Here is an 11,129-nt window from a genome sequence, read left to right as displayed (position 1 = left end):
TTCACAGAATTGAGCGTCTCTTAGCAACCATAAGTATTGTAGGGAAAATTGTGAAAGACTTTGAAATAAACAGAGAACTAGGTATGGTCCTGCAGCCCTTTCAGGTTATTTGATTTCAGGATGACTCTTGGCTTTTCACTGTCTTTGAGACATTTAACAATTCCTTTCTTGTAGATAACCAATAGCAATGCAATCAATTCTTGAACATTAACAAGTAACTAAATTTTGTCTGATGGAAGTGCAATTGATTTTTCTTTCTACCCAATCCCCTACCCATAGAAGATGTCAATTTTTTATGTCATTACACATTCATTTCAGCATTTCTGATTACCTCCATATGTGTCTGCTCTTTGGCTTCTCCTTTGGCTGGAACATCTAACTGCTTCCCTCACTAATTAAAGAGTAATGAAATCTTTGACAAGTATTCATTTTATAGTTGCATCATAGATCTCATGTCTTTAAAAAATTATCCAACAGCATAATTAAACCATTTACATTCTTTCATTGCAGATGCTAAGAAGGTAACACCGATTACATTACAAACTGTTGACAAATTTAAACCGTATCTTATTCTTCTTAATTCCAGAGATTAGCACAGCATCTTACACATAACAGCAACCCATCATACATGTGATGTTGAGTAAACCAGTGATATCTGGACTCATTCCCCCAAACTCTGCCTACAGAGTGAGAATGTACCAGCCCTAGAGGTGAATGTCCAGGGTGCTTAGCTGTAAGGAGCATTAAAACATCTCCAAGAATGTAACACAATGATGAAGATCACATCTATCCTAACTTCTCTCAGAAAGAATAAAGCACATGATTGGAAAGAGAAGTAGGGAAAACCACCAGGATGAGACTAAGACCCCATGAAACATGCTCAAGAAACAGAACAGGAGGGAAGAGCGACTTTTTTAAAAGTCTCCTGCAAGTACCCTTAATTATAATATACTAATTTAGGAATCATAAAAGGAAGGAATTCTGACCCCAAGTCAAAAACTGTGATGCTGATTCGTCTCTTCTGCAGCCATAGTCACTTTGCTTCTTTGTCCTACATCACAAGGTTTGCAAAAAAATCAGAACAAGTATAAAATCAAGCCTTCACACATAGAAACAAGAAAATGTGTCTCCTTAGTCCTCTTAGAATGAGAATTATGTTGTTAATATCATGCTTAATTAATGATAGATTTTCAAATAACCCGTATCAGTCAGGGTTCCTGTGGGAATGAGATGACACATTCAAATTAAGACAATTCAAGAAATATTATACAAAAGAACTATTTAAAATTGCATAAGGAAACTAGGAAGAATAATGCAGTCCTTTGGGCTAATGCCATTGGAATTAGACACTCTATACTCAAGGGAGGCTGGAAAGAAGTAGTTATGATCGGAAGGAGAGAGTCCTACAGGAGATGACATCTTGAAAGCCGCTGTAACCTGTTAAAGGACACAGCAGCCAAGACAAGCGCACAGAGTGGCACCCAGGAGAATGAATGCCCCAACTTTATGCTCTGCCCTCTCTTCCCATTGACTAGAGCCAAGCAAAAGCTAGAGAGCCAAGGTGCCCATTGGTTCAGTTCATCTGATCAGTATGGGGAAGAGAGCAAGGTGAAGGGGGAAAGACAGGACATGGAAAGGCAAAGGAAACATCCAGCCCAGAACCCAAGGTCTAAAACACATCTAGCCACACTCCCCCATGTCCCCCCAAACAACTCTAAAATTAACTCAGTCAACCTCGAGCATTTAGAGAACAGATGTACTAAATCCTCAGACTAAACCAGACCACATCTCCCAGCCCACCCTGCTGCTGTGCACAGTTTTCTAGCCTTCTGTCATCAAATGTCAATGAATGTTTAAGATGTAGTATCACACACAATGATTAAATAAATCACCAGTAAATATTCAAAACCTTCTACCATTTTTTTTTCTTTCTTGCCAGGATTCTGACCTAAAGCCATACTCTTCTCTTTAGGATGGGAAATGCCTCCCTCTCCATATCTGCCCCTCCTTGCTCCCCAGCAGTTGTTCACATGGGGATCTGTTTATCCATGGTTCTATACGCATATGCTGAGAGAAGGACAGATGTAAAGACAGCCTCTCTGGGCTGTGGTCATTTCCATCACAACCACTACAGGCAGGAATAGAGATTTATTTCCCTTTCAGGATAGGAATTTTTTGCCCCTGCATCACCTACAGGTCAAGCCCTCTGAACTTCCTTCCACTATTTTGAAAATAAAACTTGCTTTTATTCTCATTACAATGATAGAATGAGACTTGCCATTCAAGATAATCCACCAATGAGGTGGGCCACGGTGGCTCAGCAGGCAGGAATGCTTGCCTGCCATGCCAGAGGACCCGGGTTCGATTCCCAGTGCCTGCCCACGGGGGAAAAAAAAAAAAAAGATAACCCACCGAATGCAAATATTTACCTTTTCTCTCTACCAAATTGCACTGAAGTAATAGGAGAAACACACATTATTATCCCATAAGCCAGAAGACCAGGTAGTGATACATTTAGAAACAAAACCAAAAGGAAACAATTACTGGTATAATTCAATAGACCTGAGGAACCCGGGTAGCCAGAGTCACCAGAGGGGACCACCCAAAAACTAATAACCTTTGCCCATTAGAATCTCTGAATATTCCAAGTCAACAACAGCAAAGGTCTGGAGAAGAGGCCTTCAAGGTGAGAGAAGCTCATAATTGACTTTAGCTTTCTAAAATAGCATTTTCAATACGGCAGCTACCAGGGGTGATTGTTGGGGGCCAATGAAGTTGGCTTTTATAAGGGACTGGGAGTGTCTGTCCCAGAAAAGAAGGTACCAGCCCACCTACCCTGTCTCATCTCTGGCCACAAGAAGGAGTTCACCATGAGAGTGGGAAACACCCATACTGGGTGTGCTTCAGAGTGGGGCATGGGATTCCGCTCCGCACACCAGCTGATGCCAGAACTTGTCCAACCCAGGAAGTCTAAGCAGCAGGGGTTGAGGGTGAATTTAAACAACTGTAACTTTCAACTTTCTAGCCAAGTGGTGGGGGCTGCAGTTTTCATTATATTGTTTATACTTCTTGTATGTTTAAAATGCTCCATAATACTTTTTAAAGAGCTACAACAATCTCTTGTGATGAAGAAACATTTATATGAAGTTCGGCATTTCCTTCCATTTCACTTCAGTTTCCTTTTCTAATGATTTCAAATGACATTAAATTTAATAAATTTTCCTTTTTAAAACACCATGTATAGCATCATCCATTCTGAAATTATTTCTGTGCTTGCATACAGAAATATGTCTATTATGTGTCAATTACAATGTTCAGAAAATAACCTTTTTTAAAATTCTGGATGGTTGGATTTAGTATATTTGTACTTTTATTTATCACTTGAATTTTTTATAAGGGGTATGGATCTTTGTAGGAAACAATTATTCAATCAAAGAGCTGAACTCCTTGGGACCTGGACCACTTTCCCATGAGCAGAAGGCAGAGGGAAGGAGTGTTCTTCCCATTATTTTGAAGAGTAGCCAAGGCTAGACAGGACATCAAACACCTACAAGTTCACTGACAGAGGTGGGACTGCAGGCCAGGGGCCTGGGAGCCAGCACGACCACAGGGGCATCCAGCTGAGCACTGAGCCCTGCCTCTCACTCTGAACAGCCACAAAAACAAGTAAACACCATCACCAAGACAGAGCCAGTCTGTGCGAGCCCAGCACTCAGGGCTGCCAAGGCCTCCTGTCAGGCTGTATCTCAGCTGGTGAGGGCTTGACCTATCTCTCTGCCTCTCAGTACCATGAGTACACTGTGGTGTCCCCTTCACACACACACACACACACACACACACACACACACACACACACACATACTTTTTAAAGATTGAATGGATCACAGAAGGAGCTATAGTCTCCTTATCCTGTCAGAGCAAACCTGGGCACAGCCACAATTTTTTTGCATGTATATTGCAGTATGGAGGGAGTCACATTTCATTCTTTTTCCACATGAGTACCCCCTTATTGCAGCACCATTTCGTTGAATTTTTGTTTGGTTGTTTTTTTGTTTACTTGCTGTTTGGAAAGTACACAGCCACAATTTTTTAACTCCACTACCTCTGGGCATGCTGTTCCCTGGACACACCAGCCAAGCATCCTAAACAACCTGCATAGGGGTCCCCGGGTTCCAGCTTCACCAGCAAATCATGAAGTTGATGCATGTGATTCTTAGAAAATTTGGGGACAGGGGACACGATGGCAGACTCTGAGAAAATCAGACAAGAAGCAGCGTCAGGAAAAGCCTGAAGTTTCTGCCAACTTAATGGATTGGAACACAGTCTTTATAATCCAGCTATTAAGGCAAAAGAGATCTAATCTATTTTTCCAAGCCGCTTTTATCCATTCTCTCTCTCTCATGTGTTATTTTCTTTTCCATCTCCACATCAGAAGGAATAAAGAAAGGCTCACTCTCTCTATATATCTTTCTATATTTGCATGCATCTGATTGCTAACTCAGTCCTTATTCAACTCTTTCATATCCCATTAGTAATTATTGCATCTATCTGCCAGTTGCTTTCTTCCCTCCATCCTACACTGGAACATACTCTCCAGGAGGGCAGAGAACATACTTGATTCATTTATCATGATATTCCCCACTTCCCAGAACCATCCAATATCTACATAATGAATAAATAAAAGTCTTGAGTTTCCACCATGTGGCATTTACTACACCGGGTGCTTTAATACCATCTCACTTTAGGACCTTTGAAATCAACAGTAAGAGTTAACCAGATATTCTGAAAACTTGCCCACCATACAATACCCAAATATCGCACGAATCAATCAAACATAATTGTTAACACAGTTCTGTGTTCACAAGAAAGTAAAAGAGATTCTTAGGGTGCACAGGTAGTTTAGTGGTTAGAATGCCTGCCTTTCATGCCGGAGACCTGGGTTCAATTACTGGACCATGCACCCCTCTCCCCGAAAACAGAATCCCCAGCCCCCCCTTTCTACTCCCAAAAAAGTAAGCTTAAAACAGAGTGGCAAGCAAATTCAGTTGCTGTGGCTATGCTAGAGTGGGGCAAATGCTCAGTCTAGGGACCCAGAACTTCAAGGATAAGCAACCGCGTACAAAGAAATGAGAGACAAGGCCTTGAGTCCACCTAAAACGAAGCAGGGGACCGTGACACCCTTGTGGCTTGCCAGGATAACCAAAGCTGGTAACTACTCGGCAAGAGTGGGCAAGAGAGAAATCTGCCTGACGGAAAGCAAACTCTCTTGTCTCTGCAGTTCCGTATAGAGAAATCAGTAATCACGAAATAAGAGTCTCCCTTGAGACTTTAAAACCACAGACCTGTTTACTCAAGAAACTGAGAAACAAATTCACACAAACTGAGATGGCTTGCGCAGTGCTGACTTGGCGAGGCTAAATCACGTTTCCCAGAACTCCCTTCCCCACGTATTTCCGGTAAAGGTCGTGTCAAGAGAGACTCATGGGAGATGCGGAGGGCGGAAGTGGAACAGCAGCCATCTTGGCACTCATGTACGTTGCTTAACTTTCAGCGTTTCTCGACGCATAGGGCAGCAGCCAGTTCTGCAAGTGCCCCACCTTCCTCCAGACCCTCCTTCAGGGTTACTACCTCCTAGGCCATGTGTGTGTCAGGTTGAAGAGTCCATGCCCCCAAAATCAAAGGCAACAAGAACGGAACAAGGCTTCAGTCTCTCTTTTTGGGTTCCAGCTTCTATTTGGGGCTCCCACATGCCTTTGGTGCCTGACACTATATATACCTCCATCTTACCTTTCCTGACCTCTTCTCCTCTGTGCTTCAAACTCCAGCATAAGAGGCAGTGGCAGCACAGAGACTGCTTAACCAGCTCTCACAATTGTGTAAGGGCAAATCCTGTAAGAAATCATGCATATAAAGTCTCCCAATGATCTTCTCTAATTGAACCCTGAGTGATAAAAAAAATTGGCACCAGCAGTGGCTCCAGTGGAACTGGTTCTTAAAGATGAGTTCCCTGAAATGGCTCTGGGTCTTCTGGGTTTGGTTTCCTGGTCTAATTCTATCTAAAGGCATTAATGACCCCCCTGCCATTGGTAAGTGGGAAGCTGGCCTCTAGTTAAGCACTAAAGCAAAGCTAGGCATTGTTTATACACATTTTCTTTCTCAGCCCTGCATTCTACCGACTAAACTGTTTGATTTCTTGAAATGTTTGCTCCAGACCTGAAATCAAAATTCCATTATTCTTCCAAGAGATCTTCCTGAAAACTAGTGTTAACACTGAAAGGTATGATTTTCACGTTTTTATTTGATTCCTTCAAACTTGATTTAGCTTTTATCTTTGTAAGTCTGTAGATAATTTTCCAAGGTTTTTTTTTTTTTTCCCCTACTTTCCTGCTTGGTCCATACTCTCTACATTAACTCAGTATGCTATGTCACTTGATGCCTGCTCACCCAGAGTCCCCTCTAAGGAAAATCACTCTGTCCACAGCTCCTCCTGCCTAATTTGAGAGCACTTGGCCCCTTTGCTGCACAGCCTTTATGGATTGGACTAGGAATAAACACCTAATCCAAAGGCATCCAAATGCATAAACTTGCCAGCAACTATGGTATGGTCTTGTCTAATAAGAGGGAATGGACTGAGCTGACTTTCTCCCTCTAGAATTTGAAAAGGGAAAATCAGAGAGATTGATAGTCATGTGAAAGCTCAAGCAATTGGAGAAGCATAAACTCTGTGTAAGCAGAAGAAACCAGGCCATGAATAACCTAAGTAAGCCAGGACGCATAGAAATCTGCAGAGATCTATGAAAGAAGGGGTCTGTGGCTAAGGAGGAAGAGAGAGTAGCTGACTCCTAGGGCCTTTTAGTTCCTGACACTTTTCCAGTTCCAAATTCCAGATCCAGTCCATCTGTGTCATTTTCCTGAAACATTTCTGTAAAAGCATAAATTTGTTTTATGTTAAGCTGCTAGGTTTGTGGTAATTTATTAAAGCAGCAATAGAAAACTAGTATTGAAGGTCAGGAAGGGATTCTCTCAAAAGAGCTCAGATTTTATTTTTGAAAACTAAATTGTGTTTCAGGAACCCAACCTAGGGATGAATGGTTGGGTCAGCCCAGACAGAGGGGACCATCCAAACAGTGGATGAATATGTAAAAGCATACATGCTATAAACGTTTTGCTTTAATTTTTTATTTCATTCTGATGATAAAGGGTAATGGATAGTAGAGGAGGAGTGAAAAGGTAGTATCAAAGGAGGTGATACTAAGCAGACTATAGAAGACCTTGAATGGAAAATATCAGTTATCTATTGTCACAATAATGCTGTATAACAAACCACCCCAAATTTAGCAGTTTCAAACATCAATCCTTCATTATTTCTCACAAATCAGTGGATCAACAGGGTGACTGCTGATCTGAGCCTGACTTGGCTGATATAACCGGACTAGCTCATGTACCTGCAGCCAGCTAGTAGGTTGGCTGTGGGCTGGTTAGTCTAGGTTGGACTTAGCTGGGAGGTCTTGTCTCTCCTCTGTCTCTTTCACATCCTTCCAGTAGGTTAGCGTGGACATGTGGTCTTGGTGGTAGCAGGGGTCAAAAAGAAGCAGCAGAAATTAACAAGCACATTTTCAAACTTCTGCTTGTATAAACTTTGCTACAGTCCCATTGAAGAAATCAAGTCAACAAAAACCAGGTCCAGAGGCAATGTGGGAGGAGAACATACTGGGAGACAGGAACATTTATGGCATTTAATGTAATCAACAGACCACATGAGGAGTTGAAAATTTTGTTATAGAGTCATTAGAAGATTAGAAGTCTGTATATTTTCAACTGAAAAATCATGTTTAAGGAAATTATGGTTCTGAGTATATTTCCAGCTGCAGAGAACATTAGTTTACAGAATGTTAATGAGAGTACATTTTAAATGTTGAGGTGTTTATCTAACATATTGATTTTAATTATCTATTGCTGCAAATCTAGGTAGCCCAAAATTTAGTGACTTAAAACAACCACTGTGTTATTAGATTTCACAATTTTATAGGCCAGGAATTTAGGCTGGACTCAGCCAAGTGATTCTTCTGCTTCATGTAGCTTTGCCTGAGACCACAGTGTACCATTCAGCTGGTAGATGGATTGGTCTGAAGGGTCCAAGATGACTTCACATGCATGTGCCACCTTGGCAGGATGCCTGGAAGGCAGGGGTCATCTGGGACTGTTGACCAGAGAACCTGTTCATACCCTCACCAACACCATAGTCTCATGGCTGTTGGACTTCTTACATGGTAACCAGAGAGAGTATTCCAAGAGAATCTTGCAATGTTTGAAGGACAGGGCCCAGAGATCAGCATAGAGTTACATCCACCGTACTCTACTGGTCAAAGAAGTCACAAGCAACATCATCTTTTCATGTCTAAAATCCTGTTGCATCCTCAAGAACACAAGAACTGAGCAGCTGATACACATGTTATCCTGGCACAACATGTTTGCGAAGCATTCTGCAAGAACCTGAACAGCCTTTCAAACCCATGTAATAATTTCCCACCAAGAACAGAAGCTGCTGCGGTTGTTGAGATTTGTAGCCTACTGTCGATTCACATTCTGGAGAACTAAACCAAAGAGTCTGTGCATTGCATCCAGACCGAGGGACTCTGAGAGACCCCTTAAAACATGGGCTTTTGTGCTTTGGAACGCTCCAGCAGCAGTGGGCTCCAGATTCTGTCAGGGTGGAAAGAATGAAAGCAGACCAACCTTCTGGCACTTCTTTCCTGGCATTGTCATTCTTCTAGTTCTCTCCAACAAACAAGTGAGGGACGGACGATGAAGGCCATTGTGCTAGTCCCTCTAGAAAGTATATGGGAAGAAGAATTCCTCCTGTTCCATGTGCATCTGGGTGTGTGGGACCTGACACCTGGAAAGACTTCCCTCTCCACTCTCCATCCCCGTCCCATAACCCCTGACTGTTAAAAGTGCACGCTTAATCAGAACTTCCTCAAACCACTTTGCTTGCTCAAAGTAGGAAGGCAGTTAATCTGTCAGATGTGCATCCTAAAACTTATATCATAGGCTGATTTCCTCCAGAAGTAGACAAGGATTCAAGAGCAAGATGGTTATTTTGGAGGTGATCCTAAGGAGTAGTGGAGTGAGGAAATGAGGCAGAGAAGGCAAGGAAGCCAAGAGAGAATGTGTTTGTGAGCAGGTTGCCACTATAGGCTAGTGGGGCTCAGTCTTGCTGGGGATGTCAGGGTTGGGGTATAGAGTGGGGAATGCTGTAGACCATTCCTCAAAGATGTCCCATCCAAGGGATGGAAGCTGGAATATTAGCCTTGCATTTCCAGTCCATCATGGCGGAGGGCCACTTCCTGGAGCATCAACTCCCCTGCATGTGGCTTGCCCCATGTATGGACCTAGCAGCCAGAGAAAGCCTCAGCCAGAGAAAGTCATATAAGCTCAGTAGCAAGCTGCCAGCACATGCAGGGCAATGGGTGTTGAGAGGATATGGATGGGGCACCAAAGGCATCTGCCAGAATCTCCTCGGGGTTGGGGGGGCATTAGAGCTTACATCAGGGCCCTTTTTTTTTTACCAGTTACGCACCAATTGTATTTTCAAATAAGGAAACTATCAAATTTTAAGCATAATATTTGTCCTCAGAAAAATAAAATACAGTGAAATAAAACAAGTTCAAACAATACGGCAATGTACGCAATCAAAAGTCACCCTCCCTCCTTTCCATCCCTTTGTTGCTCTATCACATTCTGCAGAGGGATTCACTTTCTCAGTGGCTTCTGTTTTAAACTATTGGCTATAACCATCTGTCTAAATAATTTACTGAGATGGGAGGTCCTTATTGTCCAAGAATAATTGGCACTGGAAACAAGCCACTTACTGTGAATCCACTTAACACAGAGATCAGCATTTCATAGTAAATGTTGACCAGGAGATTATCGTGAAAATTGAAACCAAAAATTATAAAAATAAATGCAATTTTTATTTAATAAAGCTTACATTATCATGGCAAATACACACTAATTCTTAGAGAGAGTAAAGAACAAATCAAGCATTTGAAGGGCTTGGGGAGTCATTTTTCAGACAAAATTTTACAATTGCCAGTTCCGACATCTTTTATTTCATATTTGGCTTTCACAGCTCTGTCATAGAATAGTCATTTTCACAAGAGTGCTTGAAGAGCTCATAAATTTTCCCAAGATCTCCTCTTTATTTGTTCATATTCAAATCCATTCTCTCTGAAGTGACTATATTTTCTTATCCTTGTCAGGTTTACCCTTCTCAGGGGTTAACTGGCTTCACTGCACCACATTCTCACGTGTGATTCACATAGCTCCTATGCATCACTTTAGAGCTTACATAAAACCCATTTCATTAAAGATCAATCATCCAATTGAATGAATTAGTGTGATAGGTAGAGATAACCACAAATATCAAGGAGAAACGGAAGTTTTAGTGGAAATTAATGTTATCAATGTTCATGTAATTAGGAAATATGTACATATTTTGACAATATGTGAGTTATCAGGTCCCTTATAACTGTAGGGGCCTGCATATTTTAGATAACATTCAGGGACTATCAGACCTTCATTTCTTAATTTATTAACTTTAGACAGTATCTATTGACATCTCCACCATGAATAATGAGAAGAACCTTCTTCCCTTAAACTACCTGCCATATTTTCTGTATATATACCCCTAAATTTTTGTTATGTAATCTTTTGGTTCTTCTAGGTTTGCCTTTATATTTTTAAATATACTTAAACTTCTATTTCTTGATCCAGAAATATTAAGCAGCATCAATTGAGTCTGCCACTGAGAATCACTGACTTGGAGCATCAGCACAGCTTTTGTAGTAGACCAGAGAGCAAGATGACAAGTGTAAGAAGCCAAGGCTACCTGGTGACCAAAGAAAGGCTATGTGATCTACAGGGAAGACACCAGTGTGTTTTAGAAATGCAAGTCATGAGCTCCAAGGTGGTTAAAACTGAATTTAATTCAATCAAGATCCCCAGACGTGGTCTACTTTCAGTTCCCTGGGAAATTGATGCAACTCACTCTTTTTTTTTTTTACATTTTTTTATTAATTAAAAAAATTAACTAACACAACATTTAGAAATCATTCCATTCTACATAT

The 11,129-nt window shown here is 41.4% G+C and overlaps 1 long non-coding RNA gene across 1 annotated transcript; it reads left to right on the top strand.

The window, feature by feature from the left end:
* Nucleotides 1–5,479: 5,479 nt before the first annotated feature.
* On the top strand, nucleotides 5,480–11,107 carry LOC143661553 (uncharacterized). The gene is made up of 3 exons (XR_013164689.1): nucleotides 5,480–5,531; nucleotides 6,212–6,277; nucleotides 10,777–11,107. It is a non-coding gene; the product is annotated as an uncharacterized LOC143661553 (long non-coding RNA).
* The last annotated feature ends 22 nt before the right edge of the window (nucleotides 11,108–11,129 follow it).

This window comes from Tamandua tetradactyla, chromosome 2, assembly GCF_023851605.1.
Source record: "Tamandua tetradactyla isolate mTamTet1 chromosome 2, mTamTet1.pri, whole genome shotgun sequence".
Lineage (NCBI taxonomy): Eukaryota > Metazoa > Chordata > Mammalia > Pilosa > Myrmecophagidae > Tamandua > Tamandua tetradactyla.
Note: the sequence above shows the minus strand (reverse complement) of the source record. Positions and strands in the feature narration are given on the sequence as shown.